The following is a 20966-nucleotide window of genomic DNA, read 5'->3' as shown; positions in this document are numbered from 1 at the left end:
GAAGTAGTCTAGCTCTGCTTTGCGTGTGTATTTGACATTGTTTTTCAGTGACGATGACCGCATATCATCAAACACGTGGGGACTCCTCCTAACGAGCCACCTCTCCAATAGCCCAACTGCATGACTGCATAGCAGTACGCCCCCTCTTTGTGCAGCATCGGGAAAAAAGAGCCCATGAACGCCATTGTGAATAGAGTGCCCGTGGAACAAAGTGCAGGTATCTATCAACCAACTCAAGAGACGTCTTTCTATGTATTCAATAAAGATGTGTCCATGAAAAAACAGAGTCGTTCTTGGGACTGTTTAATGCATTGCATTTGGTAACCATACAGTATTTCAATAAATCGGTGACAAAGTTCACGATGTAGGCAGCTTGTAAATGTTGCTGCTTCTGCAGGCCATGTTAATATGAGTGATAGCACAAGCGAGAAGGTCCATGATGTCTGCAGAGACGTCGTTGAATGCAGTGTTGTTCGAGCTCACGTGCTCCGACGTTCTTCTAACGGGCGTAGATCTGACGCACCACCTCCTGTAGTGGCCCCAGAGATATCTCTTCCATACTGCCAAAGCCCACCATGTCTATCATGCAGTGAAAAGAAGCAATGACGAGCTCGTTATGGAGACCCTCCGTGTTGAAACATTCATTCTCCACTGCTTCCCAAGAAGCGTGGATACGAGGACAATTTTGTAAAGCGTGGTAGCTGAACATTTTCACATACTGATAACAGTGTTTTCAAACAAGCACTCACAAAAAACAACAGCGAAACTGAGAAGCAATTCGTTACCGCCAGGTGTGCACGTGCGTGCAGTGGAAGGAGAGATTGAAACCGAAACGGGGAGCCCCTGCGACGAGATGACTCCTCGATGCCGGGAAGCCCGGCACAGCACGATGCACGCTAAAAACGGTGCATGCGCACGCACATGCATAGCAGCTGCGTAGGCGCTCCCGTCATTCGTGCACAGGCTCTCATGGGTGAGGACGTGCGGTCAGTCGCTCCGCTGTTCTCGAGCTGTATCACTCAAGACTTGGCTGTTGTCGGGATCGGACGCCGCCTTCGCGGGGGAGAAAAGGTGAGTGATTCAGTGAAAAGTTCACCTGTGCGTCATGAGAGAAATTTGCCTCGTCAGTCCATATGACATTTCTTAGAAATTGGGGGTTCTCATCGACGATCTGCAAAAGCCAGTTGGCGTAGTTCAAGCGGCTTTCAAAGTCCTTTTGTTCCAACCTTTGGTGAAGTTGTACGTGGTATGAATGGAGGCCTGCTTCTTTTACCACTCTAAACACCGTGGACAACTGGACGTCTGTCTGCCTGCTCGCCTCGCGGAGGCTAGATTCAGGGTAGGCCTCAAGAAATGCCAAGATGTTGATGCGAACATCGTCTGACAGCTCCGCAGGCCTACAACGCTCCTTGATGAACCTGCCATATTGCTTCAGCGCCTCGTACTGATGGAAAATAGTCGATGGGTGTGGTCTTGTGCCAGGGGGCCACCTCTGAAATACCTCGACTGCCTTTTTCTTTTTGCCCCCTGCAGCACCTAGGGCAAGGACCATGTCCGCTTTCTGTTCGTTGGAGTAGGGCATTGTTTGTCCCTCAGAGCGCTCAACAAAGAATGTCCGCATAGTAATAGCCCACAGCTTTTCTTTCTTTCTTATTGATTTAATAATCTCGCGCTCGTGGTTCAAGGTAAGCCGTGAGCAGATATCTTCCCGTGTTTTGTGTCACTTCACGCCTAAAAAACAAAGAATCAAGAGATAAAGCGCCGCAGTGACATTGCTGGTGTCCCCGCACTCGTGACAGATAACAGCATAGGCGGAACGGACGGCATCAATGCTTGTTCGTCAAGCGGCCGTGAGAAAGCGCTGCAATCAAGCGCGCAATCGCGCGACGACAACTGATTCCATCGTCTTTCGGAACTCCGGGGCCGTTCTGCTGGCCCGGGAAAAAAAGACTCGTATGAGCTAGAGAGTTGCAACACACTCCATTCGCTTTCTCATGTCAACGCCCACAACTTCACAGTTGACATCTCCGGTGTGACCCTCCTAATTAAAAAGTTAGTAAAATAAATTAATGAATTAATCAATGAATTGCCCCACAAAAATACTATTAAATGCTCCAGGTCACTGGTAACACTATGCACTTGGTTTCATTCTTCTGCGATGATTCATTATTTTTTAGAGGTGGGGTCAATCTTAAATGGAACACCCTGTATATATATATATGTTTGCAATTCAAGCGTGCCACAATCCCATTTGTGGACGGCCGTTTCGAGCTTCTTGGCTCTCATCGGCACAGCGTAGGGATGTAAACATATGCTTCACGTGCAGCCATGGAGCATTTGCTCATTTTTATATTTGTACATATATGTATATATATACATGTAAGGTCATCCTTGCTTGTTATTTATTTACTTAACATAACGCTGTTGAGGAAAGTGACACCCTGAGAAAGTGACAGGTATGGGACGCAAAGTAAGAAGTTGCCCACATAAATACAGAAGGATAAGGAAAATGATGCATCGTAGAGCAACCTCAATAATGCATAAAAGACCACAAGTAAGACACCGAAACAGTGTATCACGCTGCCGCTTGGGCATGTCCCACGTAAGTGGGTCAGCTGTTGTGTGACAAGCTGGTCGATCTTCATTACACTTCTTCAGCAGTCCGTGAAACCATGTCTGACAAAGAGGTACGCCCCTCGATTGCGCGACATATTATTATAAAAGTCTCTCGCTCGTGAGGGTGTAAAACCAGCGCTGGTAAAACCGACCGAAATTCTCCTCCCATTGACGCCACAGTTCGGGGTCAAACACTGTCGAGGTCACGTATGTTTGCCTGACATAAGGAATTTGTGGAAGGCCGTGACGAGGTTGAAAACGAAAGCCCCTGTCAAAGCTAAGACTCGCCTCTCAGCTAGCAAGGTACTTGCAACAGTTTTCCTTCTCTTTTTTGGTACGAGCGCGGTATTTTGCACATTAATTTCTTGCGCGATCGCCGCACCATCAACGCTGCATATTACTGTGAACTTTGATTGAGACTAAGCTTGTTTGTGGGAGCAAAAGGTGTGTCCACCAGCACGTTAAGCGATTCTCCTTCGTGGCAATGTCAGACCCCACACTGCAGCTGTGGCATGTGCAAACTGGAGGAACACCCTCTCTATAGCCCTGCCTTATAGCCGTATGATTTTGACGCGTTTGGGCCACTCAAAGAATCTCTAGGAGGCCAACGATTCGACAACGACGGCGACCCAGTGGAGGAGTTTGTCCGCAACTGGCTGCTAATATAACTCAATTTATTTTTATGAAGAGGGGATCAAAAAGCTACCGCACCGACCCGCTGCCAAAAAAAAATATTTCTACGCCGGGAGACGATGCAGAAAAATAGCGCACACTCGTTTTATTTCTTACTACTAACAAAAATACAATTAAATTAAAGACTCGTTTATATTTGATCCACTCTCGAATCGTGTTCAACACAAACAACATTGTATGTAACCTGATGAAGATTAGATAAGAAATCACATGACTGATTAGAAATGATTGGAAGAGTTTTCCATAATGGTACTGGAAGAAGCAATGTTTACCTCCGCCCCATTGCTACCGCCCTTGGTTCTGATCGAACCCGCGATCTTGAGCACGTTACCGACTAAGCTACCGAGGACGGTCCAGTTTTTCATGACACTCAGTTCAATGGAAGAAATCAACATTATATAAAATATTTGCTTGTTTTCTGTATCTACAAGGGCAACATCACCTTCCTTTGTACTTGCTGCGTATCGGCTTCCATCCGGTTCGCTCCTGTCCTCAACTTTTTGTTTCTTTGTGCACCTATATGGGCACTCCCACAGGTATTTCTTGCCAACACTCCACTGAAAACGAATGTTTCCTCATTGTTTAGTCGTTCCCGTGGTACGCCACTTGCGAATCTCCTAACTTTAAACTACTTTAAGTATGACCCTATTTCGAGTTTGCTAAAGTCTTGATAAGAGTGTATTTTCTTCTAACTAGGCTCACCATTTTGTAGTCACACCTCGTATATACGCAACGTTAGGCGTTCCGCATGTATGAGAGCGATTAGTTTATATTGATACGCGCGGGCTTCTAAAAAATTGCAGTTTCTTTTAAGGATGTGCAAGCTCACCAAACAACTGGAGATGAAAGGATAACACGTGCTTTGATATCACGAGACGGGTGTGGTTCCTGAACAGGGGCGGATTTAAGGATCTGTCATGGCGGGGGGGGGCGGTCTTAAGAAAATTTCATGCGCAGCAGCCCAGAATCATCCATGAGATAGGGTTTTTACATACGGAATACAGCCGTAAGAGAGGGGCGGTAGCCCCCTCCCTTAAATTCGCCCTTGTCCCTGAATACTATTTTACATGCGCCGAAATCCCATCTCATCATATATCGAGTACTCCGCATATACTCCTGTGTCGAGTAACGATAACAGCAAGTGTCAGGGCTCGACCGCGCAACCTTGGGATCTCTAGCAGATATGACACCAATCACTTAGTTAGGAACCACAGTAATCCTAATCTGGAACGTATGCGTTAAACAAGCGCCTCACTTCTTCGAGCAGCATCACTCAGTGCGGTCTCTTCACTCTAACAGACAACTAAAGGAATAAGTAAATACGTCGCGCACTTGCTCAATCTCGACCAACCTCTGCAGACGCTACGAGAACCTCTGTAAGTTATTACTAGCAAATGGGGTGTAGCGATTGCTGGCGTCATGTTCTTTTTTCGTTTTTTTTTTCGTATCATGAAGGGCGTGGCGCTCGGATGCGCAACGCGACCTCTAACATTGTGAAATGAGATCGCGCCGTTTTGAAATAAAATAAGATATGCTGCTTGTTGCAGGATGACAGCTGGACACGTCATGCAATCACCTTGGTATCTGCCCTGATCTACTAGTTTACCAAACAACAACAACTTTATTTTGAGACGGAGAGTGGGGAGGTTCATCGCCAGAGGCGATACTCTACCCCCTTGCTGGTGCGGATGTGGGGAAAAAATAACGAGCCCCTTCACAATAACGATCGAAGTCCGATGGATGCCAGAAATGTCAAAAGAGCTTTGAGCGCAGATCGTTGCTGGGCTGGATTGGGCCAGGGACAAAGAATTTTCGATAGGGAGAATGAGCGAGAGTCCAGCTGACTAAGAGACTCGGAGAGTGCGGTTCGGGAAAGTTGGTAGTGGGGGTAATGAAGAAGAATATGCTCCAGATCCTCTAGAGCACCACAGTGGCAGCAGGTGGGAGAGTCAAATTGTCTCAAGCGGTAACGCGACTGAGCTGCAAAGGCCAGATCGAGTCGCATTCGGCTGATTAATGCGGCGTCTTGACGAGAGGTGTTTCGTGGCATGCAGAAAGCGAGCGTTGGATCAACTCTGCTCAACATAGACGGGGTGAGAATGACGGTTGTTCACTGGGGGCATTCATTGGCATACTAAGGACTCCTAATCATAATCTTATTATCATTGCCATTAAGGCGTCTGTTCACTCAGGGACCGTGAGTCACTCCGGCGCCGTATGTACCTACCACGATGCCAGTTTTGTATTTAAGGGTGCGCATAACAGGTTTGTATTCATGCGTAGTTAAAAAAAAAAATTATATATAAAAGCATTCCAATGCCTATTGTAGGTGAGCATGAGACTCATTTGTACACCTCAAAGGTGCGTCCTCACTATAGTCGTCGGCTAAGTGAGCCATAGACAACGCACAGCAGGGACAACATAGTGAGCCATAGACACAGTGGGGACAGACAAAGTACAGCGGGAGGGCTGATTGGCATACTTTCAACGTATATTCTTATGAAACAGCTGAATGGTGACCATCTGACATATCTCACGTGATATGTTGGATTCTTGTGTCTAACGCAGCCATCGGGGTCAGCTGTTGCTTTGCCTCCTACACTCTCAAAGACAGCGCAAAGGATCGTAGACACTGAAATTTAGAGAAAGGGAACGATACAATCAATAATGCAATTGACGTACATACTGTGATAGCTCGAGTATTCAATCAAACAACAGGACAACCTGGGATAACCAGGGACCTTGTCAGGGAGCGCAGACCGTTCGCCTCCACCATGCAAAGGGACCGCGCGGGCACCTTTAACGTAATGTTGACCGACGGTTAGCGTGAGAACATCGGATCTCTTCGGTCACCAGATACCAAAACCGTTTTCAGAACAAAAATCCGTTCGGTAGATCGTCCGCAAAAAATTCGTGAAGGAACGCCATTTTTTTCTTTATTTGGTTTATTGCGCATCTTCAAAGAAGCGGCTTTCCTTTACCCCCAGTGTGAGAGAGTGAAAGAGCACAGTGCCGCCTCATGCGTCGAAGATTAGCTTTAACTTGCGGAAACGAAACAAAAACACAAATCTATCCGGTGACTCTATCGCGACTGCCCTTATCTTGGGCTGCATTTTCTGTTTTCTTTTAATCTTTTTCCAGGACGCGAGAGGCGATAGTGTGCTCTTTCATACTCTCGTATTGGGGGCGAAGGAAAGACGCGTCTCTAGAGATGCGCAATGAATAAAATAAAGAAAAAAATGGCGTTCCTTCACAATTTTTTTGCGGACGATCTATCAAACGGATTTGTGTTCTGAAAACGGCTTTGGTATCTGGTGACCGAAGAGATCAGATGTTCTCATTGGAGCAACTTCGTAGCTTTTATAATTAAAAAGTTAATTATTGAAAGTTAATTAAGACATTGCCTTAGGAGTCTGTTAATGCCCCCCTAGGGAGTGCCCTTCAGCATATGCTATATTGCAATTAATTTCATCTCGGAAAAAGTGATTGATATATTATTAAAAAATCTGTCCACACTTAGCGTGGACACCCTGTATATATATATTAACAACACGAACACGCTGAGATGTGATGCTGGTTCGAATAAAGGCGCCGGCTGCGCTCACCGAGGCGTTCCATGGATTTTGCTGCACAATATACAGACAAACGTTGGCACAGTACCTCATCAAGTCGGCCCAGGAAGCACACTAGTGCCCTTGTCCCTGAATTCTTTCTCCTCCCCTGTCTCACTCTTGCCATGTCAGTAACGGCGCTCATAGCCCCAGTTTCTTGCGGCGCCTAGACGAAATAAAAACAGAAATAAATTGAATACGCAACTTCCGCACCATGTTTGATACAAATATGTGTTTATACAGGGTGTTTCAAAAAACGTGTCATTCGGACTTTATAAAAAAACGGGGCGACGGAAAAATACGGGGTAAACGGCATTTGTGTGGCTACTGAATTTGCTATCTTGCAAAAATATTTTAATTTGATTTTAATTAAAATAAATTGAATTTATTTAATTGAACTCCAAAATTTCCCAAGTCAACCTCACGTTTTTTTTACAGAATTAGAGAGCCCGTAGCGACCTTAGTCAGAACCACCAAGAAATTCGCTCGATATTGCAAAGAGAACTGCCCAAAAAAAGTCCCGAAGTTGAGGCTTCAGAATTTCGGGTATTCAACAGCGGCGCACCAGATCAGTCGCAAAGATGCGCTGAGGGCAGGACATGCTCCTGCCCCCATGAAGCTAGAACAGTTTATCGCCGGACCGGCATGCAGCACATGGCGCGCCGATAAAAGGGCGGGTGACATTCCACCATACGTTGATAAGCGGCATAAAAATGATTCTGCCTCTTTTTTCCCCGCCCTCTTTTTTTCGGCCTTCTATCTTTCATGGAAGCAGGAGTATGTCCTTCTCTCCACGAATCTTTCCGTCTGATTTGATGCGCCGTTGAATAACCGAAACTTTGGAGCCTCAATTTCGGGACTTTTTTGGGGGGCAGTTCCATTTGCAATATCAAGCGGATTTCTTGGTGGATCTGGCTAAGTTCGCTACGGGCTCTCTAATTCTGTAAAAAAAAAAATGTTAGGTTGACTTGGGAAATTTTGGAGTTCATTTAAAGAAATTCAATATATTGTAATTAAAATGAAATGAAAATATTTTTGCAAGATGGCAAATTCAGTTGCCACACAAGTGCCGTTTGCCCCGTATTTTCCGTCGCCCCGTTTTTTTTATAAAGTCCGAATGACACGTTTTTTGAAACACCCTGTATGCAAGATGGTGCTTTCCGGCTGTGTGCCGCAATTGAAAACCTTAATCGACGAAGCCCAAATTATACGTGTTGTTAGTAGTATAAAATAGAGGCTAACAACCAAGAGTTTTCTCTAATCCAAGGGAAGCCTGTTCTAATTCTAATCCTATTCTAAGCCAAAATCCAGTTCTAATCCAACACAATGCAGTTTTAATGCAACACAATGCAGTTCTAATTCAACACAATCTAGTTCTATTCCAACACAAGCCAATTCTAAGCCAATTCATTGGCCGCCATTAGCTTTGCAAACTTCACGTTGATTGGCACATGCTAAGCCTACTGATCGTTGACTGATTGACCTGAGCTCCGCCCCTTTATGCTAATCACTTGGTTCCACCCACTTCACGCTGATTGGTGCATGCGGATCACTGAGCACAGCGCCGTCCCTTTATGCTAATGAGGCTTGTGCAGTGACATCACGTTTAGTCATGTGACTAAATGTAGTCATGTGACTAAATGTGACACCGAATACATATTGCCGCACCAGAGTTACAGTAATAGGGCATGTCGTGAGTTGTTGAGGGATGCGGTATATTGGAAGAACACATGCTGTTACCTCATTCGACCCGCAGTAGGACGCATGTGACGCATCGACATGTTTTCCCAAGTCACGTGGCTCAAAGGCGCTCAAAGGCTGCGCGAGACGTCATGTGCACGAGCCTCATTGACCGGCTCCGCTGATTGGTCCATACTGAGCTTACTGATCACTCTCCACACTTTCCTGACTTTTGAAGCCCACTCATTGGCTGTCCCCAATCTAAGCCTACTGATTGGCCCATTCTAAGCCTACTGAAAATAGCCTTCGTTAGTGACCACCAGATGGCGCACTCAGAAGTGACCCCGCTGTAGCTTTATCTCAGACAGACAAAAAAGATACATTTCAACGTTTATTGAGTACATGTTTGAGAAAAAGCATTCCAGACTTGGCCAGATTAATTCCTTTTATGCTGGGCGTGGTTCCACGGAAGTGATGGATCATGTAGATGTCTCAGGAAATTTCATTCTCCGTGAGTTGGCACTTTCGTGTACACTGGGTATCTTCGTAGCTGTCGCGCACGTCCAGCGAGTGAAGTGACGTGCGCAGAGACCCAGTAGCATTCCTGTCCAGGTTAGTGGCGATCTGCATAGGTACCATGTGCCACTCTCTGATGGCCAAGAAGTCGCCCGGGCATTCGTGCGCATACGTGTGCTTATCCTTCTCCAGCTTGATGCTCACCGGACAGTTGCCGGCGTCCAGCGCCAGCGCGCATGAGACGAGCGAGACGAGAACGAGGTACCACATCGTTCCAGTGCCGCTGTCCAACTAACGCTACTCCTTCTCATCCTCTGCATTATTTATTTTATTTATTTATTTATTTAATAATACTGTTGGCCCACGTCAGGCCCTGTTGGCCTATGTCATTATCTGAGGGGGGAAAGAACGCCAGGTGAAATCCCACTATCTACGTCATCCCCTCGAGCTTACCATATTCGCAGCTTCCGTACGGGAAGGAATCCACGTAATTGTAGAGACATCGTTTGTCGTCGTACGCCGTCAGACTTCTTTTCACATTTCTGGTGGTGTACATACACTCTTTCTTTCCCACTATTCACCTATTCGTGCAATACACTGTGTGCTTGAGTAGGGTGTCGTGGTACGTATCATGGAGGAGGTGATTGCCCACAATGTTCTTTTTGACGCCTTCCGGTCTTGCTATCTGTTTTCCCCCGGCTAATTTGATGAAATACATTTTGGCTTTCAAACATATTACTTCCTCTATGGGGATGCTACCCGTTTCACTTTTGAACGTGCCAAGCCTACCGCGATTCCTCTCGCTGTACAGTGGATGATCCCGATCGAAGGAATTAAAGTCTAAATGAGCGTCGGCGATTGCTCGTAACTGATCTTCGTAATCCTTGCAGAATAGGCCAAGGATCAGAGAATCTGTGTCAAAGTAGCAGGTAATCACCGAACAAGTGAGCTTACTCAGCAGGGTTTCATAGTAGAACGAGTACATGGTTAGCTTACTCAGTTCTAAAATCGTGAAGCCAATCTGCAGGGGGAAATCGCATCACACTTTTTCTTTTGCGCATTTCGTGCATGACACAACTGGGGGACAAAATTTCCGTTCTCACGCATTCCACCCGACTCCCGAGGTGAATCCCCATCTCCTCATCGAAGGCTACTCGAATGTCCCGCATATTAAATTAATTTAGCAGCATTCTTCCACAGACTGCGTTATTTGAGATTTTATATAAATTTTTCTCGAACGTCATGCCCGAGGCGACGCGTCTGGCAACTTTGTCCTCGATGTAGGGATGGCTGAATGGTGCCTCACGAAATTTTAGAATTCGGTGAATTTTCGTCACCCTCATGCACAATCTACAGTAGAGCGCGAGCAGCGCCCTAATGTACTCGACCTTGCCCTTGCACGTGAGCAGCAGCTTTTTGCTGTTTACATCAGCCCTTCGAGGAGCCCCCGCTGGAGAGCCATTCCTTCGGGACTACCGCTTCTCGAGAGCCAGGGGGAAGTACCGCGTCAGCGCGTGGATAGATTTTGGATACTCCAACTCGCACACGTACACGTACCCCACGTCCGAATCCATGGGGTGATACGTAAAATCTATACGAAATACGTTTGTCGTTCTAAGCTATTCCAATAAATCAAAGATGAGTATCTTTCACCCAAAACATTCTCCTAGCCAGTCACCATGCCGAATGGTACTATCTTCACTGCTGAGGGTAAGCCGTTGTTATGACATTTTGTGTTTTTTCTAGTGAGGCGACACTGGACAATCTGCAACTATATATTAGTTCTATAAATAAGTTAGAAACGTTCATCCGAAATGGTAATAAAGTTAGTTTGGTAGTCAGGTACTCGTTATTTGCCACAAAAAGTGGGAAGTTCAAAATGAAACCGAAACTTCTGTATGTACCCGCTCCTACCTCCTGTACCATTCTACCATTCATGATGTTCCCGGTAGTCTCGTGTGGGTCACCGGATATTTTCCCCGTGCACGAGCTTTGTAAGTCCTACCACGTGGCCGACCAGTCAGCTGCTTCTTCAATTTCGTTCTAAAATATTCACCATCGGTACAGGCAAAACTTACAGAGGAGGAATACCAATGAAGTGAAGCTCACTGTTGCTGGACTGATGTTCCGTGGAGGAGCGCCTAATCACTTATAGGGAAATATGAGGGATGTGACATCCGAACCCGAGAATCCTCGAGTCCCAGGCAGGGATTCGAGATTCGTGAGTCCGAATCTCATTGCCCAAAACAGCGAATCGAATCTTTCGAATCTACCAACCACGTTCGTTTGTTTCTTTTTAAACTCGGCGCCCCGCCAAGCCTGCCTGGCCGGCGGTCCCCGGGGCGCGCCAAAACCACCACATACAGCTCCGATATTAGAAGTTTAAATGTAACGCAGCTTTGCTTTAATAAACAATCAAAGGACAGCCGCGTTATATTTAAACTTCTAATATCTTAGTTTTATGAAGGGGATTCAGACTCCTGCGTTGATGTATTCCCTGTAGTCGATGAACAACATGTCAAGTAAGTTACGCTTAGGAAGAACTATATGGAGGTATATCTTGGCCCTAAATTTGTTTTCACTAAAACAAATATATCAAATTCTGCTCCAAAACACTTTTCAGTAGGAGAGTTTTTTTCCATGACTTTTTAGACTCTTTTCGAGGTAAGTATTCGAGAGATTCGAGATTCGTATGATTCGTGAATTCGCAGAATCCTTCTTGGATTCGGATTTCGGTTCGAGAAAATACATTGGTCCCATCTCTAGAAAATATTCCTTTCGAATTATCTGTGCCACTTTAGGGTGAGAAATGTTTTCCCATTGAAATATCGTACGGTACGGACTGATGTCGCAATGTTGCCTCAAGACGTTATCGGTGCGGAGTCTCCCTTTAATGATTGCCAGGTGTGAGGCTAGTCTCGTCATTTCCGAATTATTTACCCCATCATATGCTGGGGAGGGGTCCTCTGTCCTGGACCAATTTCAAGGAGCCGACGCTCCCCTTCCACCCGAACGTCAGAGGTAACATGAGGTGGTAACATGTAAAGGCGTATACGCCCCTGTCTCCAGGGAAGGGTAACGGACGTGTTTTCGTTACAGTTTCCACTTTCGTTACTGCTATATTTTCGTTTCCGTTATCCGTTTTTGATACCAGCCTTTCAATTTCGTTTCCGTTACGTTTCCGTTACGGTTTCCGGTAATGGAAAGACTGTCACAGAGCGCTGCGGGAGGCCAGCCAGTCCGGCTCTGTCATCGCCCTATTTTGCCCAAGTGCTGCTTCGGTGTCATGTTTACACACTACACAAGTAATTTTACGTCGTTGGGATGCGCAAATCTTGTAAGATTTTTTTTTTATGTATGATGTATGTATGTGAACTCTGATGTTGTAGAATAAGCAAAACACTTATACACTTGCGTTAAAAATGCTGGAATCTCTATTTGACCAGTCGTTGCAGGACAGTTCTACTTGGAAGTCTTTTCAGGATAATCGCAGTTCTTGTTGACTTCAATAACGTCAGTTGCTGTTTTGCCCTGCTTTTCAAGTTCCACTGCGAAGCATTGTTCGGAGCACTGACGACCCTGGCTTCCCTCTGTGGCGCCGCTGAACTTAAAGAGTTCGAGATCTGCGAAATATTGATGTGATATCACGGGACTCGTAAAACCATGATGACATCTGGTCAATTAATAACGCACCATCAATAGGGCAAATAAAGGGCCACGGTAAGCTTTGGAATTGACCGAAACATAAATCGTTGCCCCAGTTTTAGTACAGTTCGCGTTAAAATAGCTCGCTTTCAGTACTTTGCGTTCCGTAGCAAATTTGCTGTTGGTTAAGTTTGGTTAAGTTGCATGTTCGCACACAGGTATGGCATTAGGTGACATAACTGGGGTTGTAGGTTTTGACAGTTAACTGAAGCAGACACCTGTCGTTTTTGTGACGGATAGATCTACAACACGAAACGTAAATACGTAAAAGTCTGTTATAATTTTTGTTAATGGCATGTTAACGACTATGGCACTGTGATTGCACCGCAGCGAAATAAGTGCAGAGCATTTCAATCGTTATAGAAAAATACACGCCACATGTCATGATATAGCGCAACATTTTAGATAATTCAGTTGGACTTATTTATTATTTATTTATTTATTCATACTACTGGCTTACAAGTAAGCCTAAGTAGGGTGGGATACATAACACTTAAGGTAAACACACAAGGTCAATAAAAAGTGATAACAGAAGACATTAATTCAGAACTGTCGCTATCAGTTTACAGAAATTCTCAACCGTAGGACTATTCATTATCGCCTGTGGTAGCTCATTCCATTCCAGGACAGTCCGCGGGAAGAAAGAAAATTTAAAACAATCACTTTTCGCACTGAAAGGTTTAAAACGTAAACTGCGTGACTGCCTAGTTTCTCGGCCAGAGAAAGGCTGCAGGTAAAGTGTACTGTCGATTTTAAACTTGTTGTGAATCATTTGGTAAAGGAACCTGAGCCGCTGCATTTTCCAGCGGGAACTAAGCAACTCAAGCCCTGCCCTATCGTAAAGCTTAGAGACTGAATCCAGCTTTCTGTATTTGTTAAAAACGAAGCGCAAGGCTTTCCTTTGCACTCCTTCTAATTTATCAATATTGGATGCGGTAAAAGGGTCCCAAATAATGCTCGCATAATCCAGCCAAGATAGTACATATGTCTTGTATGCCTTCAATTTTGTGGCGGTGGATGCTTGATGAAGATGACGACGCAAATAGTATAATTTACACATTGCCTTTCTCACGATAGCATCAATATGCTGATTCCATCTCAAATCATTGCACAACGTCACTCCGAGATATCTACAGGAATCAACACATGATAGAACACACCCATCTATACAATACTGAAAGGACAATGGTATTCTTTTCCTCGTGACATGCATGTATGTGCATTTTTGAAAATTGAGAGTCATTTGCCATGTTAAGCACCAATCATTAATCCTACGAAGACATTCATTAAGCTGAATCTGATCTAAGACAGAATTTACCTCGGTAAAAATTATGCAATCGTCAGCAAAAAGGCGTACTTTTACGGGAATATTCTCAGTGATATCGTTTAAATAAATTAAAAATAACAGAGGCCCTAGAACCGAGCCCTGAGGCACGCCGGATTCCACATCAGCCAAGTTAGAGCTGCTCTCACCGATCTGTACCAACTGCTGTCTGTCAGCAAGGTAGTCCTGAAGCCACGCGGTCAGATTTGAGTTACCCATTATAGCTTGTAGTTTTAACAATAGCTTATCATGAGGTACCTTGTCGAACGCCTTCGACAAATCCAAGAAAATTATTTCAGACTGTCCCCGTGAATTAATTGTTGCCGCAAGATTGTGAACTGTTTCTAATAACTGGGTTGTAGTAGAAACACCTTGGCGGAAACCATGTTGTGCTGGTGTGAAAAAATTGTTTTCTTCAAGAGATGTCACCAGGTGTTTATGGATACAGTGTTCTAAAATTTTACCACACGTAGGTAACAGTGACACCGGACGATAATTAGATGCTTTGAGCATATCTCCAGACTTTGGGACAGGCACAATTTTTGCTTGCTTCCACTGTCTCGGAACCTTCGCTGTCTCAATTGACTTCCTAAAAATGATGTCAAAATAGAAACTACACCACTCTGCGTAGCGCAAGAGAAATTGATTTGGGATGCCATCTAGTCCACACGCCTTTTTGCCATTTATGCTAAGCAAGGAGTTGAAAATCCCTTCTCGTGATAAAACAATGTCAGGAACGTAACAAAGGTCATGTGCCGGAAAAGTTGGCCGACCACCGTCATCACGTGTGAATACGGAGCAAAAATACTCATTCATATGGTTGCACATTTTGACTTTATCAGTGACAATACAATCACCTATCAACAACTTACTGATGGTGTTGTGCGTAGGAGAGAGGAACCTCCAAAATTTTTTTGAATTGGTCAAGAGTCACACTAAAATATGTAAACCTCGCTTGTCGAATCTTTTCCCTCATTGTCTTCTTTACCTGCTGTAACAGTTGACCATTAACACCCCGTCTACGCATCCTTTCAGCTTTTCGTTTCAAATGTATAATTTCCCTAGTGAACCACGGGCTAAATTTACGTTCCCTTTTCCTTCGCACAGGTACAAAAGTTTGTATAGCGTGGTTCACAGTGTTTACAAAAAAAGACCATAAATCATCAACATTTGCCGCTTCACACTCATTCAGAGCCTTCAATGCAAATAGCTTCAATTCTAGAAAGTCGAGAATTCCAGCATCATCCGCTTTAACGAAGTCGAGATAATGCTTTATAGGTTGAGTATTAATGACATGAAAAAGAGAAAGATCGACAACAACCAATTTGTGGTCTGATATGCCGTCTAAGACCTTACAATCATACTCGCTTGATAAGATACTGTCGGACACAAAAACAAGATCAAGGATAGAGGAAACATTTCCTTGACACCTCGTGAATTCTTTTACTATCTGAGTTAAATTGCCGTTAAAAGACATATCGGTAATCAACATACTATGTTGATCACTTCCAGATACCGGAACAAGGTTATGCCAGTCAACATCGGGAACATTAAAATCGCCGGCAACGATTACTCGATACCTCGAAGCAAGCGATGCAATATGTGAACATATAGTTTCCGTGTATGGTAAAGAGCTATTGGGTGGCCTGTATACAGCACCTACTATCACCGACGGGGAACAAGAGGTTATCTTCACCCAAACTGATTCGGTGTGAGGAAGGTCAGGGAGTCTGTCATAGTTTATATTGTTACGTAGCACAACTGCAACTCCACCTCCTTTCCCCTCTCTGTCACGTCGCAGTATTGTGTAACCTTGCGGAATTATTTCATGATTTCCAATATCTGCCCTTAACCAGGTTTCAGTGATAACCAACACATGCGGGTCAAATACAAGAAGTGTGTTTTCAATTTCAGTCACCTTATTTACCATACTTCTGGCGTTGAGATTAACGATTCGAAACTTTTCCGGCATTTGTTGCGATTGTCATACACTTGAGCGTTGTCCCAAATTAGCTAGGGAATGATGCAGCGTGACCTGGTACCGTTTATTGTTAGACACATCCCAGGCGTAAACCTCGCCATTTATTCTTAACTTGTCAAAGATAAGGGAAACACGATCCCCTGCTTCCCGATTTGCACGAGCGCTATCCCACAAACATTTTCGCTTCCGACGTATTTTGCTTGAGTGGTCTTCACTAATGAACAAGTTCGACCCTTTCAGTTTCTTACAGCTTTTTAATATCTGTAGTTTGTTCCGAAAATCAAGAAGTCTCATAATTACTGGGCGGGCTCTGTCCGACTTTCTACCTATACGGTGAATTCTCTCTATGTTCGTGATATTGAGACCAAGCTTATTCTCTAGGAGTTCTGATGTCACTCTTTGAAGCAGCGTTGAACTATCTTCTGCCTGCTCCTCAGAAAAGCCATAAATAACGAGGTTGTTCCGTCTCCCCCTATTCTCGATGTCGTCTACTTTCCGCTCTAGCGTCGACACATACGCCTCTAACTTGGTGACTTGCTGCTTAACATTTTCCAGTAGCATGAGTGACGCCTGGACGTTCTCAAATTTACCCTCAATTGTTGTCAGCCCTTCTGACAGTTCCCCGATATTAGTTTGGAGGTTCTGTTGGGCTTCTTTTAATTCAGCCATGCCAGTTTCCATTGATCTCCTATTCTCAAGTAACTGTGACAATATGCCATCTAAAGTAGGTCCTGGGTTTTGTTCAATATCTCCCGACAGCAGCAATAACAACTCATTGAGGGAATTAGCACAATCCTGTAGCATGGAAAATAGACACTGTGGGCTTGGCGTAGAGATAACAAAATGACTGTACTTCGTACATGGGAGGTAGTCGTAATTACTGACCTGTAAAATCAAGGCAAACAAGTGAGGCATTTCGCCGTCTGTGATGCCAAGCCCACTGTCTTCAGAAGGCGCACAGCCTGCCTTTATAGTCGGTGTAGGTGTCGCTGAGATAGGGTTTATGCCTGTGCCTGGATAGCGCTGGTGATACACGTGTTGTGGTACTGTTGTATCACAGGCGATAGCGTTGAACGATGATAGAGGCCCATCGATCCTAAACGTGCTGCTGCTCCAGCTGGTTGACAGTTCAGTCAACAAAAGGTACTGTAAAATCAAGGCAAACAAGTGAGGCATTTCGCCGTCTGTGATGCCAAGCCCACTTCTTCGAATGATGATGTGCACATTGGGGTGCCTCTTCTCACTCCTGATTCAATTCAAATATAGGACAGAACCGATGCCAAGTGCATTAAATTATTGGAGGTTCCGCGAGATCCGAATAGTTGATATGTTACTTCACACACTAAAACATATCACACCTTTTTGAGTGTAAAGTTGAAGTTTGATGACTCACACCAAATTCGGTGTAAAGTCAGTAGGGTGTAAGAACCTACACCCTTTAGAAGGGTGTAAATTGAAATATTTCTTACATCCCTTGTGGCGTAAAGTTGGTGTTTGATAACTTACGCCAGTCCTGGTGTAAAAGCAGTGGGGTGTAAGAAATTACACCCTTTAGATGCATAGGCCGATGGTGATCTGTGCTTCAACTGCAAGGATGGGTACAATCAAGAGCTATCAGAGGAAGCTGTGTTGCATAGCAGGCTACCATTATGCGTGCATCCACCAGTGGACCCACAGCCATGCGTGTGGTGGAAGTAAAATGCTGGCATGCATTTTGAATATATTTATTTATTCGTGACTATTCAGGCATAGACACAAAGTTTGAACATACTTTCTGACTAGACATCACACTGAATATCTGACTAGACACAGCTTGTACAGGAACCATGGGTCATTTTCTCATCAAAAATCACTTTGCATGAGATAAAATTTAAACGCAGCAGTCAGCTGGGATATGATAAAGAAATCCACTTGATAAAAAGGAAAACAGCAAGTGCAGTTACGCATACGCTAAACACAGTTCGGTTGATATGCCGCATTGCAGGTTGCATATACAGCCTTATCGCAAGTGATAACAGCCACTAGCCTCCCTCTGATCAAGTGGACGTCCCTGTTTCGCAGGATGTCGCTCCGTAGAGGGTTGACGTCGCTCGTGCGTTTCCAAAACTTTTGTGTCAGCCGGTACACCATTTTTACACCAATATAGATGTTGCTATTTTGACTGTGGGGTGTAAACTGTACAGTACACCATCTTTGCACCTGGATAGGTGTTCTGCTTTTGGCTGTAGAGTGTAAATTCCAAAATAGACCCCTTCAACACCTAAATGGGCGTAAATATTCTTAGTGTGCACTAACTGGTGTAACTCCACGAAGTTTGAATGGAGTATCGCTCCGTTGGAATTTTAATCGCGAATAGAGTTTTCACGCTGGATCAATGTGGCATTGCAAGTGAAGGTCACTATAGCCCCAAGAATAAACCTTCGACGAGCAACTTTTTTGGAGTTATTAGGCCTCTCCGTACTTTTCACCTTTAAAATGTTCGTCAATATTGGGACCCACCGGCAGGCCCTTATCCATTCTTCCCCTCTCTAAAGACATAGGACTGGTTCAGAGTAGCGTTCTTGCGATACGAGAAACTCTGGAATAGCTGTTATTTTCCTGTGTTCAGGGTGTGGGACATAAAAGTCGCTCAGGTGAAGGCCCTTGAACCATGAAGTACTCTTAAAGAACCTTAATATTTTGTGCGCTGGGTAAGTTGCCTTAGAAGTCGATCAAGATTGAGATTAAATGTTTCATTGAGACTTCTCTATTCTTAACCTTTTTTTTTTGTGACGTCGACGTGGTTTACTTTGGGGAATAAGTCCCTCCACAATCAAGGACCATATTACAGAACTGTAGAAAATGCGAAAAGGCTAAGACGCAGGAAACCTACCACTCAGCGTTGTTTCTCGGTTAACCCTTTACGCACAATATTGTCGCGGAAGCTGTTACGTAATTGTCGCCAGTATTTAGTACGAGCCAAGGAACAGGGCAGTAGTACCGTGGCTTGTTGCGACGATAACATATTCCGCTCCAGTAAGAGATTTTTTTGTTGTCATTGGTTTCAATGCTTGTTTGGTCGAAAGTTAATTTGGTCTCAATCGAGTATAACGTGAGACAACAAGATAATTACTTACATTGCCCCCCCCCCCTAACACTTCCTCCATGGAAAAGTCCAACAACGCAGTTCTGGTAGTCCGAGTAAAGCAGTGTGGTATTAGTTTCGCCAAAACCTGTTAACAGAAAAACAAGACATACAGGGTTCGCAAAGATAAACTTCGAGGTTTGTAACGAAGATAAAACAAATAAGAACAGTGTCGGATAGTTAAAGTAGACGTTAGAGGACGTATTATGTCCCCAAATTTTATGTCCATAATGCCGCCTAGTCTGTTACTCTGCGGATAAATCGTGAAAATTAAAAAAAAAACGCCGTTGCCTTATCGGCTATACCTGTGTTTCAGCTACTTTCCTCAGATAGCGACACGGTCGAAAGCGGCGTCGCAGAGAGAGAGAGAGTCTGCATTCAGTTCCACATGTTCGATATCGTCTGCAACACCGCGCTCGACTGCCTCGCCATCTGACGGTAAGGAGCTGAAACGAAACACAAACTGTGGTTCAGCTCTGTATGCGGTTCAAATGCAGAATGCTGGCTGCTTTTTATGCCTATCCCGTTATAGCTATTCGACCTCTCACTTGCCTGTGTGTTGTAACTGGCCCATCAGTTTACTCTCAGCCCTAATTAGCTCTCGAAAGTCTGAATTACTATTTGTGTCTGTGTGTGTGTGTGTTGCTATATGTATTTCCACATTACGTTTTACGGTTTTCATGAGACGGACGTTGAGTGACATGCGAAAGGATTTTTCGCTCTTGCTGCAGCTGCTGAAGGTGGACACGGTGAAGGTGAACACGGTGTTGCGGTATCCCTAGATTTCGCGATTCATTAGCATGTTTTCTATAAATTGAAATCCGAAGGTTTCTATGCTTTTTTATTGAGTCCTTGAGTCTGCTAAAAGCAGGAAAGCAGTCAGGCTTTATTTACACAGTGGACATTGTGAAAATTCGTTCCATAGATGGTCCACAAAAATGCGTGAAGGAACACCATTTGATCTTTATTTTTTTCATTGCGCATTTTGGGAGACACATCTTTCCTTCACCCCCAATGTGAGAGGGAGGTAGAGTACGCTCAATCCGAAACAATATCCATAATACTCTCATCGTCATATGCGACCGAGTGCCATCGGCATCAATTCAGAATGAGCTTTGAACCTGGTAACGTCCGTTGTAGCTGGTTGGCGTCTATGATTGAAGACACAGCCTCGTAAATTAGAGGGTTCTTCCTGCCTTTCGACTCCTGCGAGCGTATAAAAATTTGAACGTCTTCGCATTTGGTTAGTGAGGTGCACTGTTATGCATTTTGTTCTTGAGCCCGTGCACCAGCCCTATTAGGATGCAGGTATGCGATCTGTGTAGGACGATTGATCCTCAATTGAGTCCCAAATCTGAACCAAGAGGTGTAGTAGTGACTCGATATGTATCTATACTTATCTGAACTGCCTTCATAATCCGCCATCATCCGACAAAATAAATGGCAAAGTGCTACTGATAAGTGACTTTTGTGATTTCGCATATGCCTGTATATTAGATTTGCATCAAATTGTGTGATTTCTCAGTGATTGTCTTCTAATAGTGTTGTCATTGTTGCTGCATGTACAATGAATGTTTGTAGCATATTTGTTATCATACATTTTATGAGGTTTTAGCGTCGATAAGAAAATTTGATGCAGAGGGACGTTTTCATTGGTTCGGCTACCTTCTTCATACAACTTCCTCTCTAGCTGTTAAACGAGTTTGCACAGACAGT

The 20966-nt window shown here is 44.3% G+C and overlaps 1 long non-coding RNA gene across 2 annotated transcripts; it reads right to left on the bottom strand.

Moving 5' to 3' along the window:
- Positions 1–508: 508 nt before the first annotated feature.
- Positions 509–19718, bottom strand: LOC135374000 (uncharacterized). 2 transcript variants are annotated; one of them, XR_010416707.1, is made up of 7 exons: positions 19556–19718; positions 19243–19338; positions 17012–17272; positions 6970–7086; positions 5847–5941; positions 3752–3866; positions 509–579 (listed from the first exon to the last, which is right to left on the bottom strand). It is a non-coding gene; the product is annotated as an uncharacterized LOC135374000 (long non-coding RNA). The 2 variants fall into 2 exon arrangements; XR_010416708.1 differs by lacking the exons at positions 509–579; positions 3752–3866; positions 5847–5941; positions 6970–7086 and adding an exon at positions 12533–12739.
- Between the last annotated feature and the right edge of the window lie 1248 nt (positions 19719–20966).

The sequence above is a fragment of the Ornithodoros turicata genome, unplaced genomic scaffold (assembly GCF_037126465.1).
Source record: "Ornithodoros turicata isolate Travis unplaced genomic scaffold, ASM3712646v1 Chromosome37, whole genome shotgun sequence".
Taxonomy (NCBI): Eukaryota; Metazoa; Arthropoda; class Arachnida; order Ixodida; family Argasidae; genus Ornithodoros; species Ornithodoros turicata.
Note: the sequence above shows the minus strand (reverse complement) of the source record. Positions and strands in the feature narration are given on the sequence as shown.